General features: G+C 37.0%; 1 long non-coding RNA gene across 1 annotated transcript; it reads left to right on the top strand.

Annotated features, from left to right (window-relative positions):
• Positions 1 to 2328: 2328 nt before the first annotated feature.
• On the top strand, positions 2329 to 20723 carry LOC121496918. The gene is made up of 3 exons (XR_005989370.1): positions 2329 to 2427; positions 5560 to 5650; positions 20588 to 20723. It is a non-coding gene; the product is annotated as an uncharacterized LOC121496918 (long non-coding RNA).
• The last annotated feature ends 3102 nt before the right edge of the window (positions 20724 to 23825 follow it).

Raw genomic sequence — 23825 nt, 5'->3', positions numbered from 1 at the left:
GAAAAATATGAAAATTTAAAAAACCTGTTGCCCATGCGTTTCTTAAAGAGGAGCTATTTCTTTGCCTCAGGGAAACTAGAGTTTAGGAAAGAATTGAGCATTGTGGTCTCCTAGTGAGAATGGAAATACATGCAGAAACCTCCCAATTCTGTGACATTTGTGACTTGTTTGTTAGTCTTCTAGCTTTGAGCGAGTGGACCCTTAAAACACTGCAAGCAGGATGCCTGGGTCTGATTTCCAGATGCCCATTCATTTCTTTATATGAGGGAGAAACAGACAGGATGATGGGTCAGCATAGATCATGCTCCTTGATCCTTTAGCCCAATTAAGTGCCATACAGGATTTGACTTTATGAGGCTTCTTTCGGTATTTGCTGAGTAAGAAAAACAATTCTTTTTTCCTTAGGTTAAAATCACTTTACATGAATCCTTAGTACCTATAGGAAGCTCTTTTCCCCCCTAAAAACCAGAAAAGCAATAATCTACTCAGAGCTTATGTTAATGCATTTAGATCAGTAAATGGGGTTCTAAGAAAGTAGTTTTTGATGACATAGATGCTTTCTAAATTAATTAAATGAAATCAGTGGGACTTGATCCTGGGACCCCGAGATCATGACCTGAGCCAAATGTAGATGCTCAACCACCCAGGCGTCCCAGGCAACTGTATTTTTAATAACATTCTTAAATCTGCCCATCAAAATCATAGTAATGATATAAGAATTTATTTTATTGATGAAAGTAAGATTTTTACATAAAAATCAGCCAAATTATTTTATTTGTGAAAAAATGAGAAAAGACACAAATTACTAATATCAGAAATGCTTCCCTGCTTTACTAAGTAAGGTCTGCTTAGATTCTCAACAATTAAGTGTGCTAGAATTCATAACAGATAAAAAGCTAAACTCCATTTTAAGAGCAGCATTTTAATTCAAGGAGAAGCACACCTTTTGTAAAGAGTTTTGGATGCTCTTGATTTATGTACTACTTTTGTATGAATTGCTACAAAGTCCTAGATAAGCCAGAAAAGGTAAAAAATGTGGTGCTTTGAAAAATGTCCTCAGGTTTGCTGAGGGTGTTTCCTGAGGGTGTGGTTGAACCTGAAAGGGCTGTCAGCCTCCTTCAGACTTGAGTGCTGAAAAATGTGATGAAATGTGCTTTCAGCAGGAAGCATTTTCTAAACTTCCATTATACTGGGTATTTCCATCCAAATGACACTGACAGTTCACTGCTTAAAAAGTTAAGAATAGAAAGTAATATTGTAGGTGAACAGTTCCAATGTGCCTCAGCCTTAATTTCATTATAGTAATAGGAATGGATGCTGGAGAGCTTAATTAAAGATGGAAGGACTTAATTAAGAATCTAAATGAGTTGCAATCAATTACTTGAACATTTGTTAGTATGCAAGAGCTTATCTATGGATCAGAGAAGACTTACTCTCAGACATAGAACTTTTATAGTCTTGCCAGAGGAGGAGATTATGGTTTTTAATTATGTCAAAGGCAACTTTATTGTTGTGATCTTTATTAACAACAACAAAAAAACACAAAAAAACAAACAAAAAAACCCACCAGAATTGTGTATTGGAAGAGGCTGATTTAATGGACTTCCTTGAATTCAAGATTGCTTGACCTGAAAAGATGATGCCTATCACATGGTAGGAGTTCAGTAAACATTTGTTGAATGTACTTAATGGATTGCTATTGTCTCCCGCGGTAGACTGTACACCTGGGCCCATTTCCTCCAGTGACATAAAGGAAATACCCATGTAACTCCCCAAGTAATTTAGTGTCTTCTTGGATTGGACCAAGGGCAAGAGGCTAGGCAGCTGACCCAGAATAACAGTTGCCAAGAGATGCAGCTGGACATGCGGGGGTTGATGGAAAAGAACCTGGCTAGCTTAGGTGCTGTGCAAATGTGGCAGCAGATTAGGCGGGACCAGGAAGCCTCAGAAACAAAGATGCTTCCTACTAGGCAGGCAGAAGGTATCTTCTCTCTGACCCCCACCCACCCCACCAGCCACATCGATTTCTTTATTATTGAAATTACAATTTCTTTGTTTCAAATTGCATGAGAAATATCTGTTCCCTGTAGAAATATGAAGAGTAAGCAAAAAAAAATCCTTCTATAATCCTGGGATTAGAGATTGTTAATATTTCAACGTATGATGCATTTTGGCTTGTTCTTGCACCTAAATATGTTTGTGTATAAATATGATTTTTATACTAACATACGCTTGTGTGTTTACAATATTAGGATATATGCTGTTTCATATGGTTAGTGTTATTAATATACAATATTCCTTAACATGTTTTTTTTTTTTTTTTTGCTGACCACATAATGTAACAAACATGTGTGCCATGGTTGTTCTGGAGAATCCAGCCAAATTTGTGAAGAGAGGGCATGGGTTTCTTCTCTTCATGGAAGAGTGGTAAGGTTCTGGAAGAACGTGTGAGGTGGGAAAACATTGTGGTAGCCATTTATGGAAAATCTACCCCAGTCAGTGTCCACTGCTTACATTGGCTGTCACACCAGCTGCATAATCTTACCTGTTTTCCAATTTCTTTCTCTCTTCTATAAAAGGTCAATCAGTGGAATGATGTGAGATTCAACATAGGAGATGAAAATAGAGCTGCTAGGTTCACACCAAGGGAGAGTACTCCAAGAGGTAGTGTGTATGCCACAGTGGTTTTTACCAAATTTTCGGCACTGTCACTTGTGCTCATGGCCTTTGACTCTCAACTGTGATGAGTGTCCCAAAAAATCATTTTGAAATTGGAGGAGACAAACCACTAAAATTAAAAACTTAAAAAAAAGAAAGAAAGAAAGAAAGAAAGAAAGAAAGAAAGAAAGAAAGAAGAAAGAAAAAAGAGAGAAAAGAAAAAGAAAAAAATGGGAGGTTCTTTGATTGCTAAGTGACTTTAGGCAAGTCACTAAATTTTCTGTGCCTGTTTCCTTATCTGTAAAATGAGGATAATAATAATGCCCAGCTTATATAGTTATAATGGAGATTAAAATGTATTAGTAAATAATTTAGAAAAATCCCTGCTATTTTGTAAACTCTTAATAAATATGATCTTTTAGTAGTAGTAGTAGAAGCAGCAGTGGTAGCAGCATTTAGCAGCATTTTAGTAGTAGTAGTAGAAGCAGCATTAGCAACTTCTAATGATTGGATATTTAGATTTCATGTTTTTGATATCATACATAATTCATTAGAACATCCTTATTAATAATTTTTGCGCATGTCTGATTATTTACTCAAAGTTAATTGCTAGATATGCCTATTTTAAGCCTCTTGATACAAACTGTACTCCAGAATACTTGTTCCATTTACTTACAGTCAAATTTTACGAGAATGCCAATATACCCACTCCCTTCAGTACTAAGGATTGTCATTTTAAAATCCATATGTGAATTCATTTTTTCTTTACTAGTGAAGCTGAGAATTCTTTCCACATGTTTATAGTCAGTCATACCGAGTCTTCTGTAGGTTGCATCCTTTTTCACGGATTGAATTAAATCTAACATAAGTTTAATCCATTCATATTTACTTACTGTTATATTTTAATACATGTTTTATATATCCCACATTTACTGTGATTTAAGAACTTTTGTCCTACCATATTTTTTTGTGTTTTCTGTTTATAATACATATACATATTATATGTAAATTTCTTTTTAATTTTTTTTCCTGCTTTCTGCTGGAATGATTGAATTTTATTAATTCTCTCTCTCTCTTTTTTTATTTTGCTTCTGTTGCTTTAGAAGTAACACATTCTATTTCTATTTTTTTTGTGTGTGTTCTTACCTTCCAATTTTTAACTCATATCTCAGTTAACAAAGTCTATTTTCATTTTCTCTGCCTTCTTGCCTCATGCACAGTCTTTGGAATGTTTCACTTTCTATCCCTTCTGACTCTCCTCAATCAAACATCATCATTGTCTGGTATTTTATCCCACTCCTTATGTGTTTTTCCTAAAATCTGTCATTGTTTTTTACACAGATGAGTCTTGTTTAGGTTTACCTGAATGCCTACCAATGCCATTGCATATCATTATTTCTTATACCAAATTCATTTCTTCTGGATTTGATTGCAGCTTCTTCAAGAAAAATCCTTCAGTGATTCCTTCAATGAGAGTTAATGAGCTAACTACGCTCAGTCTTGGTCTGTCTGAAAATATTTTGAATTTTTTCTCACTCTTGAACAGTAGTTCCAATGGATGTAAAAATCTAAATTGAGAGTGTATTTTATCAGTATTTTGAATATATTATTCCACCGTTTTGGTTTTTATTGCTGTTATTAAAGTATATCAGCTGTCAGCCTAAAGGATGCTCTTGCTGGTTGCTTTAAAGTTTTCCCTCTGCCTTCTGATTTGCAGTTTTACCATGATGTGTTCAGGTGTGGACTTCTTTTACCTATTTTGCTTGGAGTATATTGCACTTCTTGAATCTGCAGATTCATGTTTATGATGAATCCTGGGAAATATTCAGCCATTCTCTTTATCAATACTGGCTCTCTTCAGTCTGTTGATTCATTTGGCAACTTCTATTAGATATGTTTGGGTGTTTTCATTTTATTTGAATATATCTTAACTTTGATTTTTTTAATCTCTTGATCTGTGTATTACATTTGTATAATTTCCTTATATTTGCTTTCCAGTTCACAGATTCTCTGATCAGCTGTGTCTAATCAGATGAAAACTATCCACTGAGTTTTTAATTTCAACTACTAGATTATTATGTCTAAAACTTTTATTTGGTTTTCATTTTTTATGTTCTATTTTTTCTTATGTTTTGTTCATGTCAAATATTCTTATTTTATAGTGTATAGTGTATAAGATTAATCAGCTATCTGAAGGTTCTTGGGTTCTAATACTTTTGTTCATCATGTCTGCTGGCTCTTACTCATTGCAGATTATTTCCTCAGACATTTTTAAGAGTTTTGGTTGTGAACTCATCCTCTGAAAATACTGTGCAGCCTGACTTTCCAGTTCCCTGGAGATTTTTATTGGCTGGAACAATTTTTGTATTCTTTTCTTAAATTGGGTTTTCCTGAACCATGCTGTTAATATGAAACGGAATCCAAAATCTGCATTAAGTACAGTAATACATTCCCAGGAAAGATATTTTTTTCCCTCCGACTACCAGGGCAGAGCCTTTTCTTTTTTTTTTCCTGTCTCTGTGTTCTTATGTGTATATTTATCTAGCTTAATTTTTTAGTAAGAGTGTTGTTCTTTAAGGGCCCTCACTTGCCATAGAAATCTTGATCTTCCTCACTCATATGGGACCAAAACACTGCCTCCTGTCTTGGCAGGAGTTTTGAAATTCAAGCCTCAAGATTATGGAGAATGACATCTCTTCCTCTGGGATAGTCACAGTGTCACTGCTTTGGTTTTAGCTTATTCTTTATTTCAGACTTCTGTGATTTCCTTTACTTTTTTCAAGCTGCATTTAAAATCATCTTTGTTCTATTTTATCTTGCATTACCAAATATTTGAAATGGCTTGGTTTCTAAACCATTTAACTAAAAATTGAAGTCCTCTCACTCTTTGTTCAATTGCAGCTGATATAACTTCACCTGTAGGATGTAACTAGAGCTTGAAGAACCACCTGTGTGAACTCCCCAAAGACCTGAAAGCTTGAATTCACATGTAGTAAGTAGTCTTTTTGAATTTTTATGAGAAAGGGGGGGCCTTCATGTTGCACAGAGAGTATAGCAATGTGCTCTGGAATTGTGTGATGTGGTGTCCTCACACACAAGGTGCAGCTTGGGACTTTATGTGGGGCTGCTATGTCACTAGGAGGAAAGAAAAAGCATTGGCAGACTTCTGAGAGTGCCATTCTTCTGGAAACAAAAGTCCTGTGAGGAAACTGTACAGATCTAAGGTATCCCTAGGTTTTGGACAGGGGAGCTTATATAATCTGCCTGGTGATGGACACTGCTTGAGAGGTACAGATGTAGGATGTTTACCTTCTAATCAGAAGTAGCCCTAACAGATCACATCAATCCTGGTTTTGAATCTGAGTATGAGGTGTTTCAGTTCAGAGAAACATCAGTTATTACTCTGGCATGCTGTTTTTGTTATACAGTTAACCCTTGAACAACATGGAGTTTAGGGACACTGACTACCCTTGCAGTGGAAAATCCATGTATAACTTCTTACTCCCTGCCAACTTAACTACTAATAGCCTACTGTTGACCAGAAGTCTTACAGATAATATAAACAATTAATACACATTTTTGTGTTATATGTATTATACACTGTTTTTTAATAATAAAGTAAGTTAAAGAAAATGTTATTAAGGAAATTATAAGGAAGAGAAAATATAGTACTGCACTGCATTTATTTAAATAAGTGAACACAGTTCAAACCTATGTTGTTTGAGGGATAACTGTATTTTGCAAAAAGAAGAGTTTTTGCAAATGATTGTTCTAACTTGCAAAACCACAAGCCACATTTATGCTACTCTAGCCAATGAAGTGAGGAAAGCAAACTTAGTATGAGAAAAGACCATAAGTAAAGGACCATGGGATTATTTGCTATTTTGAATCAGTCTCGTTGGTACTTTCTGTGCTCCAGAGATAGGCTTATTAATAGTTCATTTTAAAAGGTTAAAATGAAGACAGTCTTGGGCAAAAAATTTTAGGTCTTAAAGCAACAAGTATTTTTATTAATGGCATTCAAGAAGGCCTGGAATTAACTGAATCAGATCAAAGCTTGGGAAAAATTAATATGCAGAAAAAGTGCCAGTAAACTTTCCAATAGCTCATTGATTTGGAGGAGACTCTCTTTAACATAACTGGAATATTGAAGAGGACCTAGAATCACTCATAAAGGTACTGGTGCCCAATGTAGCAACTATCACATTATTTAACCTATCTGAAATTAATGTATACAGCTTCGTGGGATTTCTTGGCCTCGGGTGTTACAGCAAAAACCGCTATTCTACAAAATCTCTGTTTCCCTTTTCTTCCTGATCATACACATAGATTCCCTTTCCTGGGCTTCTTGCAGTTCAAGACTGAACTGTGGGACAGTGAGTGGAATATGAGCAGGAATACGTGGCTGTCCTTCCAGACCTGGCCTGTAAAAACTTTGCATTTATTTCTCTGACGTGCTTTTTTTCCTTTTATGGGTAACTGAGGTGGCAACCCCCAGGTGACCTTGGAAGTCACATGTTAAAGATAGCAGAGCCACACTTAGCCTGGATTCTTGTGCAACTACATGGAGTAGAATCACCTACCTGAACCTTCACGGACTACTCTTTTTTCTATTGTATGGAGACATTGCTTGTTTGTGTCTGTTTCGTTAGCACAGCTAGCCTACCTGAAATAATGCAGACTGTAGCAAGCACCCCAAGGATATTAGCTCCCTTGGAGGCCCCTGTGTGTACCCCCAGATGGGATGCCTTTTTTTCTAGCACGACTTATGGAAGGTACTCTGCAGTGTCTCTGACCATACTCTTTTGAAGAGAGGTTTTCTGCGGTCCCTTTGTCACCCAGAGCCTGGGATCTGTGCTTGCTGTCACCCAGGGCAGCCAGATCATCAGCCAACAGTTGCTCTAAATGCACATAGATTTGGACACCTGATTATTTACATCCCCGGATTATGAAACTGAGCTATGTGTTCCCCTGCCACACCTTCCCGGAGCACTGGGTTGTATTTGAAAATTTTGGAAGAGAAAGAATATTATTTTCACGTTAAAATAAACATTAGTGGGCAGAATGCCCATTGGATGAATTTGGATGAATTTCAAAGACCAAGCATAAAACTTCAAAGAGATTTCAAGCTTACATTTGCAGTTCTGGATCAAGTGCTCAGACCTCCCCTGGGTACTCATTCACTGTGCTTTGTATTGTTGGCATTGTACTTTATTTATTGTTATTCTAAGGGTTTTTAGGTTTTAATCCAATAACCAAATATTTTCTTCCAATACAGTGCAGACACCTAATTCAAGTGTTGTCAAATATTATCAGGACATCAGATTATTTGTTATTGGCCTCCTTTCTCTTTCTAATTCCCCACTCTGGAAAGAAAAAAAAAGGAAAGAAATAAATTTACTGTTCAAGCATATAAATGATGTAGTGGATTTTAAATGTGAGTCTCCCAGCCAAACCTGGAAAGGGCCAGGCTCCCTTTCAGCCTGTGGCCTCAGAGGCCTCCTTCCCTCCCCTCTCAGCTCCCCCCACTCCTGCCCCCAACTTTTCAGGAAGGTGGGAGCAAAAATGAACTATTGGGACTTCATCAAGATAAGAAGCTTCTGCACAGCAAAAGAAACAGTCAACAAAATGAAAAGACAACCTACAGAATGGGAGAAGATATTTGCAAATGACGTATCAAATAAAGAGCTAGTATCCAGGAAGGTGGGAGCAGTTCTTAGGACTAGGTCACTCAACCCAGGCAAGTTGGGTTTGTAAGTTAGAGTTGTGTGTATTCTGGCCATCTGGCATAGAGTAACCAGCTTCTGCCCTGAGTGGTCTTGTGTTTAACACCCATGCTGGGCATTTGTTTTATTTTTCCTAAAGTCTGTGTCCTTTCTAATAGCCAGTATATTTTCGGGTAGCAGCCACTTGAGAAGGAAACAAGCTCTGAATCTGGCAGCAGTTTAGCAAAGTCTTCCTTATTTTCTAGGAGTGGACGCTCACCAGCAGCTCATTTCAGGCTCATGACCCACATTCCTCTTGCTACCTTCATAGTCCTGCCTTGTGGCACCCTCTTGAACTGTTGGACACGTGGCTTACTTGATTCTAGTAAGCAAAGTACTCTGGGGTCAGATTTACTTTCAGAAAGGGCCAGAATGAAAATAGTGGATATGGGCCAGTGGCAGGGAGGGGCCTGGGGGCAGCTTCTTGCCTCAAGCTCCCTGAGGACTAAGAAGCCTGAGAGGTGAGCTAGACCTATATCAGAGGAACTATGACCAGTCTCCAGTGGGAGATCCCAAGGTGCAGGTGCTCTGCTTAGACAGGAGACAAAAACTAGCAGATAAGAGAGAGGGGCATCAGGATCAGGTGCAGAAATAGAGGCTATGTTGGAGGGCTGGAAGGACAAGCACTGGGAGACACATGAGAAGCCAGCATCTTGACCTGGGGTTGGCCAGCCTGAAGGTAAAGTTGGCATCATAAGACTTTTTTTTTGAGTTTTAAATAAGAAGTCTTAGGTAAAGTGCCTAATATATCATTAAGGCTAAATAAATGTTACTTACTGAAATGAAAACTCATAGAGAGAGGGGAGTGTGGAATTGCTACCACTTCCAGAGCAAAAATATAACAATAAGAATGAAAATTGGGAACCCCGGGTGGCTTAGAGGTTTAGTGCCGCCTTCAGCCCAGGTCCTGATCCTGGAGACCCTGAATTGAGTCCCATGTTGGGCTGCCTGCGTGGAACCTGCTTCTCCCTCTGCCTGTGTGTGTGTATCTCTCTCTCTGTGTCTCTCATGAATAAATAAATAAAATCTTAAAAAAAAAAAAGAATGAAAGTTTTTTTTAAAGCCTTCTATAAGAAACACATACTTTACAGGGTTATAAAATAATGTAAGTCTTTTATTTTTTTTTATTTTTTTTTAAATTTTTATTTATTTATGATAGTCACAGAGAGAGAGAGAGAGAGAGGCAGAGACACAGGCAGAGGGAGAAGCAGGCTCCATGCACCGGGAGCCTGACGTGGGATTCGATCCCGGGTCTCCAGGATCGCGCCCTGGGCCAAAGGCAGGCGCCAAACCGCTGCGCCACCCAGGGATCCCTAATGTAAGTCTTTTAAAAAAGACTTTTTAAGAGCAGTTTTAGGTTCACAGCAAAACTGAGAAGCTACAAATCTTTCCCATATATTCCCTGCCCCCACACTCGTATAGCCTTTCCCATTATTAACATCCCACCACAGAGTGATGCTTTTATTATAACTCACTAACCTACACCAACACATCATTATTACCCAAGGTGCATAGTTGACATTAGGGTTCACTCTTGGTATTATATTTTCTATGCATGTATAAATGACATGTATCCATCATTACAGTATCAGACAGAATATTTTAACTCTCCTAAAAATTCTCTGCACTTTGCCTGTTCATTCCTCCCCATTTCAATCCTTGCAACCACTGATCATCTTACTGTCTCCATAGCTTTGCCTTTTCCAGAAGTCATGTAGTTGAAATTATATAGGATATAAGATTGTCTTCTTCCACTTAGTAATATGTATTTGAGTTTCCTCCATGTCTTTTTGTGGCTTGATAGCTCAATTTTTCTTTGATGCTGAATAATATTTCATTGTTTGGATATACTGCAATTTATTTATGTATTCACCTACTGAAGAACATTTTGGTTGCTTCCAGATTTTGGCACTTATGAATAAAACTGCTATAAACATCCATGTGAAGGTTTTTACATGGAAACAAGTTTTCAACTCCTTTGAACAAATACCTAGGAACATAATTATTGGATCATATGGTAAAAGTATATTTAATTTTTAAGGAAACTGCCATGATGTCTTCTGAGGTATGCCAGTTGGCATTCCTAGAAGCACTGAATGAGTGCTCCTATTGTGCTGTATCCTTGGCAGCACTTGATATTGTCAGTGTTTTTGATATTGGCTGTACTAATAGATGTAGAGTGGTATCCCATTGTTATTTTAATTTGCATTCCCCTCATGCAAAGATGGAGCATCTTTTCATATGTTTATTTGCCATCTGTATGTGTGCTTGAAGAGGGATCTGTTAAGATCTTCTGTCCATTTTTAATTGGGTGGTTTGTTTTCTTAATGTTGAATTTTAAGAGTTCTTTGTATATTTTGGATATCAGTCCCTTATCAGATGTGTGTTTTGCAAATATTTCTCCTACTTTGTAGCTTGTCTTCTCATTTTCTTAACATTGTCTTTTGAAGAGCAGAACTTTTTAATTTTAATGAAGTCCAGCTTATACATTCTTTCTTTCATGAATTGTGCCTTTGGTGTTGTACCAAATAGTCATTGCCATATCAAGATTATCTAGGCTTTCTACTATGTTATCTTCTAGGAGTGTAATAGTTTTGTATTTTATATTATGGGCTATAATCCACTTTGAGTTAATTTTTGTGAAGGGTATAAGGTTTGTGTCTAGATTCACTTTTCTTTTTTGCATGTGAATGTCCAATTGTTCCAGCACCATTTATTGAAAAAGCTAGCTTGTTTTTTTCGTACTGCCCTTGCTCCTTTGACAAGATCAATTGACTATATTTATGTGGGCCTATTTCTGGGTTCTCTATTCTATTCCACTGATTTGTCAGTTCTTTTGTCAGTATCACACAGAACTGATTACTGTTGCTTTATAGTAAGTCGTGAAGTTTGTGTAGTGTTAGTCTTCCAACTTTCTTCTTTTCCTTCAACATTGCCTTGGCTATTCTTCATCTTTTGCTTCTCCGTTTTAACTTTAGAATTGATTTATTGGCATCCACAAAATAATCAGCTAGGATTTTGATTGAAATTACATTGAACTTATAGATCAAGTTGAAAAGAACGGACATCTTGACAATATTGAATCTTTCTATCCGTGGAAATGGAATATCTCTCCATTTATTTAATCCTTCTTTGTTTTTTAAAGTAGAATTTTGTAGTTTTCCTCATATAAATCTCATATGTATTTTGTATAAGAATTTTGGGGGTGTGTACTAATATAAATGAAATCCTGTTTTTTTTGTTTTTTTTTTTTTAATTTTTATTTATTTATGATAGTCACAGAGAGAGAGAGAGAGGCAGAGACACAGGCGGAGGGAGAAGCAGGCTCCATGCACCGGGAGCCCGACGTGGGATTCGATCCCGGGTCTCCAGGATCGCGCCCTGGGCCAAAGGCAGGCGCCAAACCGCTGCGCCACCCAGGGATCCCTGAAATCCTGTTTTTAATATAAAACTCCACTTGTTCGTTGCTGGTATATAGGAAAAGAATTACCTCTTTTTAATATTAAGTTTATATCCTGAAACCTTGTTATAAACACTTATTGGTTCCAAGAGTGTTTTTTGTTGATTCTTTTACATTTTCAGATAAATGATCATCTCATGTGCAGAGATAATTTTATTTCTTTCTTCCCAATCCTTTATTTTCTTTTCTTGTCTTATTGCATTAGCTAGGATTTCCACTACAATATTAAAAAATGTGAAAAACTGAATAAATCTGAGGATATTTTATTGTTTTCATTGTTATAGCATTAGTCTGAGTTAGATCTTCATTCTTTAAAAGAGATTCACTCATTCATTCATCAGACATTTATTAAGCATCTGCTCTGTGCCAGGCATTGTTTAGGCTTTAAGCAGCAATAAGGGAAGATATGACATCTGCCCTTATGAGTCTAATGGAAGAGTCAGACAATAAATAATCATGTGGTGATGAAAATAAAGAACCTTATGGAGATATAACAGTGCTCCATAACAGAGGCTCAACTCCCTAAGAAGTCAAGAGCACTTCACAAAAGTGATGATTTAACTAAACTAGAAAACTACCCAGAAGTCAAAGCCAGGGAGAGGATGGGGGCAGGCTGGTATTCCAGTGTCCTGGGCAGAGAAAGCAGCTTATGCAAAGGCTTGGTAATAGGAGAGAATATGGCATAGATAATAAGTTAAAGAGACCAGCATTAATAATATCAATATAGAAGTGGGTAAAGGATCCAAAAGAAGGAGGAAAGGATTGGAGCTCTATTGGAAAAAGAGGAGCATAAAAATTCTCCTTTGAGAAGAAGGTAAATGTTTTAGGACACATGTCCTGGAACTGCTCTAAGGGATCTGAGAAGTACAAGCTCTGAAGCAAGTTCATTGAGGGCTCCCCAGAGAGCTCCAGTATTGCATTTACTCATCAGTGCAGTGTTCACAGTGTGCTAGGGCTTGGAATCACAGCTCCCTGGGTAGGAGTAGAGGGTTTTCCATGGCCCACTTCCACCTGTGCTCATAGCTCCCTTATGGGGCTGATAGTGCAGGGCATCGGCATCAGCACTGTGGCCACCACCAGTGGTAGGACACACTGCATCACTTAAATGCTGTAGTCACAAAAATCTGGGACTTCTCCAGAGCTTCTACAAATTTTGGACACCCATATACTCCAGAGGAAAAGATCTGTTCTTTGACATTCATTCCCCAATTCTCACAGGATCCCAAATCAAACCAGGTCGTCATCTGGTAGTTGCTTGGCCTCATTCCACATGGCTTTATGTTCTTAAGGTTATTTTCTTCCAAAGGAATAAAATGCTTCATAGACCTCATGTAGCAGCCACATCAGGGATCAGAGAAGTGGCATTTTTGCATATGACATATGGGGAAACAGAGGCAGGGGCAGGCGATTGGCCCTTCAGGCTTGCTACAATAAGCCAGGACTGTGAATCAGACCCACCGGGGCTGGAACTCCTGTTTTGCCATTTTCTTGCACCTTAATGAACTGTTCTATGAGCCTCATTTTTTGTGTGTGTACGAATGGAGCAATCATGTTGTATTACAGCGTTGTTATAGAAAGTATGTAGTTAATGTATATCAAGTGTCCAGCACAATTAGTTCCCATTTCTCTCAGTTCCTAGGCACAGTGTGTACATCATAAAAAGGTATGCAGTTTTACCTTTGCTGGAGGATGCACTACATTGTTTCTTGATGCAGTTTGTGCATCAGAAGAGCCAGAGTGGTGGCTTCATATTGGCTCTGCCATCTGAGAGCTGCTTTCCAGGAACTTACTGTTCTTAGAGAACAATACTGAATTTGGGTTCAGGCCTGGTGGTCTTTGGCAGATTACCTTTGATTATTGGCAAGATATCCTGAGGTCCACACCAAATTGAGAATATCCTGGAATCTGAACAGCCTCTGCTATGTTTTAGGTTTGGCCAGTGTTCACTTCATCCCAAATATACCTCCTCATTCTAAGAAAGATCAAGGCAACTTGCAGAACTATAACCCATGTAAAGTTGCAAATCATGAGGATGTAAAAATAGTGCCCACCTGCAGGATACAAAGTTTTGATCATGCTAGTAGAGGTCGGTTTCAAATTTGGCTCTGAACTTCTTAGCAGTCCATGTAAAAAGCAAAGTAGATTTAGCCAGGTGTGATACCATCCAATAAATATTCATCTAGCAAAGTCATGGCCCTAAGGACAGAAAAATGTGTGAAGTCTTTTAGGTTATATTAAGTGTCCATATATTTAGTACTCATTAGGCACTTTTACGGAAATAGGTGCTTGTTGGGTTATACAAAAGCAACTATTTTATGCCCAAACTCACTACATTTATAATCTGATTTTTAAAGGAAATGTGTAATGGAAGATATTTTGAACAGATTTCGTGGGAAGAAATGAAGTGTCAGGTTACCTTAGCCAGACCTCTGCCTCTGGCCCATTTTCCTCTCTGAAGGGATTTTCCAACCAATATCAACAAGTCTTACCTACCTTTCTCTGCGTAGCTGAGCCCAGGAATACAAATACAATACCTACTACCCAAAAGGTGAATACTGCATATATATATGTATTTTAGAGCTGCTAATGTCGACCACACACTTTCACAGTTGTCAGGTTTTTTTCTTGTAGTAAATTCAAAAAAAAGTCTAGCAAAGAACTTGAAAACTAAGTGATTCCAGTTCGTGCTGTAAAACCATGATTTTTTGTGCCTAGTTGGGAATCTCTAAGGGCTACATGTGGTTCTTTCAAATCCCCAGTAACAGAAGAGGCTCCTTGGGAGAGGCTGGGCCTGAAAACCTGAGTGAACACTGGGAAGATAGCCACCAAGTATTTCACTTGAGTGCTGTGGAGGAGGAAGAGGGGAGCAGAGGTCTTGGAGATAATCAAGTGTTAGGGAGATGGTGAGGGCAGAGGCAGATGAAAGAATCAAAATATACTGAGAGGCTACAAAAAGTCTTCCATTAACCATAGCCAAAACACTCTCCCAGAAACTGGGAAACATCACGCTCATGCATTAAATTATTATTAAGCTTCATCTCAGAACCCACATTTCTTCCTTCAGCCACACATTCATCTTCCCTGCCCCCAACCCTCCACCCCACCCTGCCGGTTGCCACTTTCTAGTCCTGTTTGTGCAACTGAACATATGCCCTGCCCTATCTTTCCAAGTTAAGCCCTAATTTATTTCCCTGCCTGCCTTTTACTCTGAAACAAGGTCCTCTCATCCTGAAAGGTTTACCGCCCTGGAAACTTGGCAGCCCAGGAAAAGTGCTTCTTGCTTTTGTAGTGACTGCTAGAGAGGATGTAGATCAAGTTTGCCCTTTTAAATTAATGAGGCACACGTTGAATCACAGAGTGAACCTTGACAGTGACAGTGATGAGCGTTCCTCCCCAGCTGTGGGGGAAGTTACTATTCTTATCTAAGAACATGGATCAATCATTTTTCTTCCCTGCAGCAATTTAACTTGATTTTGCAGAGGTATTCTCATCAATACCCCCTCGCCCCCAATTTCTTATTTTGAAAATTTTCAAACCTGCAAAAAAAAAAAAAAAAAAAAGGGAAAAATTGAAAAATGAAACCCATGTACTCTTGGCCTAGCTGCACCAGTTCTGCCCCATTTGCTTGTTCTCCCTCCCGTGCACCTTTGTGCCCTCCCTTGGTCCCTGGCCCCTGTTCCTGTTGTCTCTGTGTATGTGTGTGCATACATCTGATTTTTCCTGCTGCATTGTTTGAAGTAGATTGTAGTCATCACAGAAGTTCACCTCTAAATCCTTGAGCACAAATCTCCTAGCTATTCTCCTATGTAACTAATAATATTATTATCATACCTAATAAAATGAACATTTCATTATTTCATCTCAGAAAGTCTATATTCCTTTGTTCAATTCAACATCCTATTAAGGGTTGGGACTTGCCTGTGGCTGTTATTGCTCTTAAGTTTATGCTAGAACAGTGCACTTCCTTTTATGTCTTTCGTGACACTATTTTTTGATAAGTTCAAGCCAATATCCTTGTACAGTGTCCTACCTTTTAGGCTGATCTGATCACTTCCTCATGGTGTCACCTGATTTGGTCCTGGTAACTTCTGTTTTTTCTGTACTTTTTCTGTGTAAAATCTAAATATATGATTATATTCAGGTTAAATAATTTTGGTAAGAATATTACATAGGTGGTGTGGAGGGCTTGTTACTTCACCACATCAAGAGGCTGTAATGTTAGATTGTCCTTGTATTTGTGACATAAGTTTGATTTTTTTTTTTTTTTTTTTGGTGAAGTTTGTTTCCATCAGATCTCTCTGCTGTATAGATACATATTTCTTTTTGGCACTGGTAAATAATCAGGGAGATTATTGCCTTCCTTAATCTACCAATTCAAATGTTCATCTCATCGGAAACACCCTCACAGGCCTATCCAGAATGTTTGGGCACCCTTTGGCCCAGTCTAGTTGAGACAAAAAATTAACTATCATAAATACTAATATTACTACTCTCAACAAACCTTGTAAAAAGCTTCGGGTTTCTTTGCTATTCCTTTTTGCTTTAGAATGTATCCCATTTACAGATGTCAGAGATAAAAGTGACTTGCATTAGAATCACAAGTCTCTTGAAAGCAACAGTTACTTGAAATAACTCTTTTCTTTGGTTATTTTATCAATTTGATATATTTAAGTTGTTTGCTTCTGTTGGTATTCAATTTTGGGGTTTTTAAAAAAATCCATTTTGATTTCATTTTGTTTTTTGAATATATAAAACATTTATATGGTTCAAAAATCACAAAGATATAAAAAGGTACACTGTAAGAAGTCTTCCTTCCTTCTCTACCTCCCCATCCTGTTCCTATCCACTCACCAGTTTCAGGTTCATGATTCTTATATTTCTTTTTGCACAATCAAGCAGATACACTGTGTACTATCTACTAGAAGTAAGCCTTTCCTAATTGAACCTTTTCTATTCTTGATCACCAGAGTACTACAAGTTTAACTGTAGACAGTTCACAAAATACAGAACAGTGCCTAAACAGTACAAAACATTTTGGACACATGTTGTCTGAGAAATTCTTGTTAATTAAGTGAACTTAGCTTGATATTCATATGATTAGGTTTGGGTTTGGTTGGAATTTTCTTTAGTTTTTTTTTTTTTAAATACCATTCATATTCTGTTATTTTGATTTACATGACTTAATTATTATTTCTATTTTAGCAAACATATTTCCTCTCACATTTCAGTATTTCCTTACAAGGATGAGACCCCAGGGAATAGAATACAGGAGATCACATGGTACTTTCTTTGTCTACTTAACAGAGAAGAGGCTTCAGTTGTACTAGTACCACCAGGAAAGACCTCTCCTCGTTGGCCCCACCCTGATTCATGGGAGGAAGTACTCATCTCCACATGCCAGGATGTAGTCTGACAGCCAGGTCCCTAGAGGAGAGAAAGATTCTTTGAAAATATGCTGCATTTAGGTAGCATCTTGGTATTGCTTTTATCCAAGCCAGGTGGTATACAGTTGCAATCAGACATATTTCTCAGGATAAATATGACAGTCCAATTAGGTTGTCCAAGGGATGGATGTGTTTAAAGGAACAGAACAGAAAAAGATGATAGAGCCAGCCCTGGCTTTTAAAAACTACACATTTCATGTTGGTACAATGTTTTACTTGTGGAAGTTTCTTCACATGTATGATTTCAATTGCTGGCAACAATAGCTCTGAAATGTAGGGCAGGAATTATTGTGCCTGTTAATAGAGAAGGAAACTTAAGGTGGTTAACCCAGAGATGCCTGGCCAACCAGCCACAGAGTTAGGACTCAGGGAAAGATTTCCTGACTCTTTCTGGGCTGGGGTCATTGATCTTCTCTTTGTACTCAAGAATGGTCAAAAACGGACAAAGGTTTCAGACAGTTCAAACATTATTTAAGCCAGAATCTTACATAAGGCCAAGGACCTTGTATAACAAATACTCAGTGTATTAGTTGCCTCATGCTGCATAACAAATAATCTCCAAACAGTATGGATTAAAACAACATGTATTATCTCAAATTTCTGTGGGTCAAGAATCTGAGTAGTTTTAGCTGAGTGTCTGACTGCCTTTAAGACAAAGATATTTTGCATCTCTATAAGAGAAAACAAATAATGTCTCTCCCAGACTGAAATCATGGTGTCAGCCACGGCTGATTAGTCACTTCAAAGCCTTGACTTGACTAGAGGAATATCTGCTTCTAAGCTCACCCCTGTTGCTGTCAGCAAGCAGCAGAGCTTAACTGACTGTTGACCAGAGACACTCGTTACTTGCCATAGGAGTTTCCTTAGGGCTACTTGATGCATAGAAACTGGTTCGACCCAGAGAAAAAGCAGACAGAGACAGTGGGAGAGATTGAGAGAAATATCAGAGAAAAGAGAGAAACAAGAATCTTTTCATAATAGCCAAATGTAAGAGCCCATCACTATTGCCATATTCTTTTTTGTTTGAAACAAAACATAAGGGCCAGCTCACACTCATGGGGTAGGGTCTACACAAAGGTGTGAATACTAAGAAATGGGGCTTATTAGCCATTCTAGAAGCTGCCCATACCACTCAGTGATTTACTTGAAGGTTTTATTTTAGGCTAGCCCTTGCAGTAGTGCTTTTCAGAATTTCAACAGTTCAGTAGAATCTTTCTCAGGGAGACTCTAAAATATTATTGTCATTAGACAGAAAAGACAAATGCCATGATCTCATTGCATGCAGAATCTTATAAAAAGAAGCTCATAGATGGGAGAACAAATTGGTGCTTACCAGAGGCAGGGGGTGGGGGGAGGGGAAAAGTGGATGAAAGGGGTCAAAAGGTACAAACTTCCAGTTATAAAATAAATAAGTTCTATGTATTCATGTTTTGTTTTATGTTCTTTAATAATATTTGACAGTTATATTTATAAGCATACTATTCCTTTTTGTTAAATTTATTTCTAAATATGTGACAATTCTATTGTAATATAAATGGTATTTAAAAAATGTTTTACTTCAGGGACACCTGGGTGGCTCAGTTGGGTAAGCATCTGACTCTGGATTTTGGCTCAGGTCATGATCACAGGGTCATGAGATCAAGCTACATGTCAGGCTCTGAATTGAGCATAGATCCTGCCTATGATTATCTCTCTTCCTCTCCCTTTGCCCCTTCCCCTCCCCCAGCTCACTCATGCACTCTCTCTAACAAAAAATTAAAATTAAAAAGTGACTTCCTACTTTTTACTCTTAACATGAACAAAAGGTATTATTTTGTAAACTTTGTATCTGGCTATCTTATGAAATTTTTTTTTTTTAGATTTATTTATTTATTCATGAGAGACACAGATTGAGAGAGGCAGAGACATAGGCAGAGGGAGAAGCAGGCTCCTCCCAGGGTGCTCAATGTGGGACTGGATCCTGGATCCCAGGGTCACGCCCTGAGCCTAAGGCAGACGTTCAACTGCTGAGCCACCCAGGCGTCCCATGAAATTCTTTTATTAATTCTAATACAAGGATCTCTTTGATTTCCTGGATATACAAGCCTATCATCTGAAACAACATTACTATTGGCTCTTTTGCCTACAAAACCATAGGGTTAGCCATGCTCCTCCTGCTTCCAGCATATTCCTGTATTACAGGTGTTAAGTACAATTTCTCCTGGGATGAAACTCAAGAATGAATCTCTAAACAAAGTAGATTTAGGGAAGGAGATTCCCAGCATGGACAATAGGGTCATACGGCGAAGGATAGTAGAAACCAGTTAGAAAAAAAGGAGGACAGGAAAGTGTTATATGACATCTTTAAATACTTTCTGAGAGAGTAAAAAATAGCATGAAATTTTATATGAAGCTCAGATATCCTTCAATAAGAAGACAAAATAAAGACACATATAAAATAAAACAAAAAAGGAGAGAGAGAAAATTTGTTGTCAGCAGGCCTGGGCTATATAATATATGCTAAAGAAGTTTCTTCAGGATGACAAAAAATGATAACAGATGGAATCTGGATCTTCATAAAACAATGAAGAAGACTAGAAATGGTAAATATGTTATGTGAACATAAGGCCAAATTTTTCCTCTTAATTCTATAAAAATACATATGATCGTTCAAAGCAAAAATTGAAACATTGTATTTTGGAGTGTATAATGTGTATAGATGTATTACATATAATAACTAGCATAACATATGGGGCTGGAAGATGCACTGTACACTTGCAAAGTTCTTACATTTTATGTGAACTGGTATAATATTAACTTTAAATAGACTATAAAAAATAAAGAAAATATATTAAAATGCATAAAGCAACTTCTAAAAAGTAAATAAGAAAGAAGGGTCTGGGGCTTGTGCTTAAAGATTGTAGGTGTGGCACACTGTATTTCTTCTCTCCCTCACCTTCATGGGAGGGATAGCTGACCTGCCCACTAACATTGGGATTGACTTGGGAACAGTGATGGGTGGAATCAGAGCAGAAGAACTAGTTCTGAGCCTAGAACTTAGACATCTCACATGCTGGGGCATTTGGGTGGCTCAGTGGTTGAGTGTCTGCTTTCAGCTCAGGTCATGATCCTGGGATCCTTGGGTTGAGTCCTGCATTCCCTGCAGGGAGCCTGCTTCTTCTGCCTATGGCTCCATCTCTCTGTGTGTGTCTCTCATGAATAAATAAATAACATCTTGTTTTTTTTTAAGACATCTCACACGCTTCCATTTACTCTTCTAGGAGTTTCTGATCTTCACCACAAAAATAACATGTTCCAGGTTGTTACAGTCCCTTCAAAAGAATAAATATGTGGATCAAACTTGACTAATCCTCAGCCTGAAGGATATCTTCCCCAGCCTACCAACATACATGTGAGTGAAAAATAAATACTTCTTGTTTTAGGATACTGAGATTTTATGGCTGTTTGCTATGTAGCAAAAATTGACTCTAATACCATAGAACTTGAAAATGGGAATGGATATAATAAATACAGCTAATACTACAGAAATACAAAAGATTACGAGACTACTATACACCAACAAATTGGACAACCTAGAAGAAATGGGTAAGTCATGGAAACATGCAACTTACCCATAGTGAACCATGAAGAAATAGAAAATCTGAAAAGAATAATAATGAATATGGAGATTGAATCTGTAATGAAAAACCTCAAAGCAAAGAAAAGCCCAGGACCAAATGGTTTTATTGGTGAATTCTACCAAACATTTATAGAAGAATTAATACCAATCCTTTCCAAACTCTTTCAAAAAATGGAAGAAGAAGGGATACACTTTCAAACTCATTTTATGAGACCAGTATTACTCTGATACCAAGCCAGACAAGGATACTGTAAGCAAAGAAAATAACAGACTGATATCCCTGTGGCTATAGATGCAAAAATCTTCAACAAAATACAAGCAAAAGGAATTCAACAATACAGGAAAAGGATCATACATCATGATCAAATGAAGCTTATCCCTGGGGTGTAAGGATGTTTCAACATGTACAATTTAATAAACGTGAATAGGACATCAAAAAAATGAAGGATAAAAAGCATATGATCATTTCAGTAGGTGCTTAAAAAAGTGTTGACAAATAAAACATCTTTTCATGATAAAAACAAATTCATCATCTTAACAAATTAGGTAGAGAAGGAGTTTAGCTCAACATAATAAAGGCTATATGACAAGCCTGCCACTAACATCACACCTAATAGTGAAAAGCTGAAAGCTTTTCCTCTTAGATCAGGAATAAGGCAAGGATGCCTGCTCTCATCATTTCTATTCAACATAGTACTGGAAGTCCTAGCTAGAGCAATTCAGCAAGAAAATAAAAAGCATCCAAATCTGAAAAGAAGTAAAATTTTCTGTTTGCAGATGACATGATCTTATATGTAGAAAATCCTAGACTTAACTAAAAAAACTATTTAATAAACAATTTATTAAAGTTTCAGGATACAGAATCAGCATATAAAAATCAGTTGTGTTTCTACACATTAATAACAAACTATCTGAAAAAGAAATATAAAGAAATCTCATTTACAATAGTGTCAAAAAAAGTAAAATACTTATGAGTAAATTTAACCAAGAATATAAAATACTGTACAATGAAAACTATAAAATAGTGATGAAAGGAATTGAAAACACAAATAAATTGAAAGATATCCAATATTCATGATTGGAATAATTAATATTGTGAAATTGTCCATATTGCCAAAAGTGATATAAAGATTCAATGCAACCCTTATTAAATGCCATTCATTTGGGGAATATAAAAAATAGTGAAAGGTAATAAAAGGGAAAGGAGAGAAAATGAGTGAAAATATCACTGAGGGTGACAAAACATAAGAGACTCCTAACTCTGGGAAATGAACAAGGGGTAGTGGAAAGGGATGTGGATGGGGAGTTGGGGGTGACTGGGTGACAGGCACTGAAGGGGGGCACTTGGTGGGATGAGCACTGGGTGTTATGCTATATGTTGGCAAATTGAACTCCAATAAAAAAAAAAAAAGAAAAAATGCCAATGGAATTTTTCAGAGAAATAGAAAAACTTACCGCAAAATTTGTATGGAACCACAAAAGAATCCAAATAGCCAGAACAATCTAGAGAAAGAAGAACAAAGCTCTAAGCATCACACTTCTTGATTTCAAACTATATTACAAGGCTATAATAATCAAAACAGTAGGGACCTGGAATAGAAATAGACTCATAGACCAATGGAACAGATAGAGAGCCCAGAAATAAACCCAGACATATACAATCAGCTAATCTTCAAGAAGAGTGTCAAGAATACACAATGGGGAAAAGATAATCTCTCCGATAAACGTCTGGATAACTGGATACCCACAAACAATAGAATAATATTGGGCCCTTATTTTACATTGTCCACAAAAATCAACACAAAGTAGATTAAAAATTTAAATGTTAAGATCTGAAACTGTAAAACTCCTAGAATAAAATATAGGGAATAAAAAAAAATATATAGGGAATAAACTCTTTAACATTGATCTAGGCAATGATTTTTTTTTTGGATTTGACACCAAAAGCAAAGGCAATAAAACAAAAATAAATAAGTGGTGCTACATCAAATTAAAAATCTTTTGCACAGCAGAGGAAATCAATACCAATAAAGTGAAAAGGCAGCCTATGGAGACAATATTTGCAAACCATGGATCTGATAGGGGGTTAATATACAAAATATATGAGGCACTCCTACAACTCAATAACAAAAACAAAACAAAATTTAAATAAAACAAAGAGTCTAATTAAAAACTAAGCAAAGAAATTTAATAGACATTTCTCAAAAGAAGACAGATAAATGACCAACAAGTATATGAAAAGGTGCTCAAAGTTACTAATCATCAGGGAAATACAAATCAAAACCACAATAATATATACCCTCACACCTGTTAGGATGACTATTATCAATAAGATAAGTGTTGGTAAGGATGTGGTGAAAAGGGAACCCTTCTACTGGTGTAAATCGGTATAGCCATTATAGAAAACAGCATAGAAAAAAAAAAAAAAAGAAAACAGCATAGAAATTCCTCAAAACAATTAAAAATAGAACTACCATATGATCTAGAAATCCAACTTCTGGATATATAGCCAAAGAAAATGAAATCCGTTTTTTGAAGTAATATCTTAACTCCTTTGTTCATTGCAACATTATTCACAATAACCAAGATATGGAAACAACCTAGGTGTTCCTCAATGGGTAAATGGATAAATAAATTGTGGAATTGGTACAATAGAGTATTAGTCTATCTTTAAAAAGAAGAATATTCTACCATTTGTCATAGTGAGGATGGACTTGGAGAATATTATGCTAAGTGAAATAAGTCAGATACAGGAGGACAAATACTACATGATACCAGTTATTTAAGAAATCTAAAATAGTCAAATTTATAGAAACTGGATGAAGAATTGTGTAGGCAGAGAGGGAAAAGAGGAGGCATTAGTCAAAGTGTATAAAGTT

Source organism: Vulpes lagopus, chromosome 8, assembly GCF_018345385.1.
Source record: "Vulpes lagopus strain Blue_001 chromosome 8, ASM1834538v1, whole genome shotgun sequence".
NCBI classification, from domain to species: Eukaryota; Metazoa; Chordata; class Mammalia; order Carnivora; family Canidae; genus Vulpes; species Vulpes lagopus.
The sequence above is the reverse complement of the archived record's forward strand: the minus strand, read 5'-3'. Positions and strand labels throughout refer to the sequence as shown.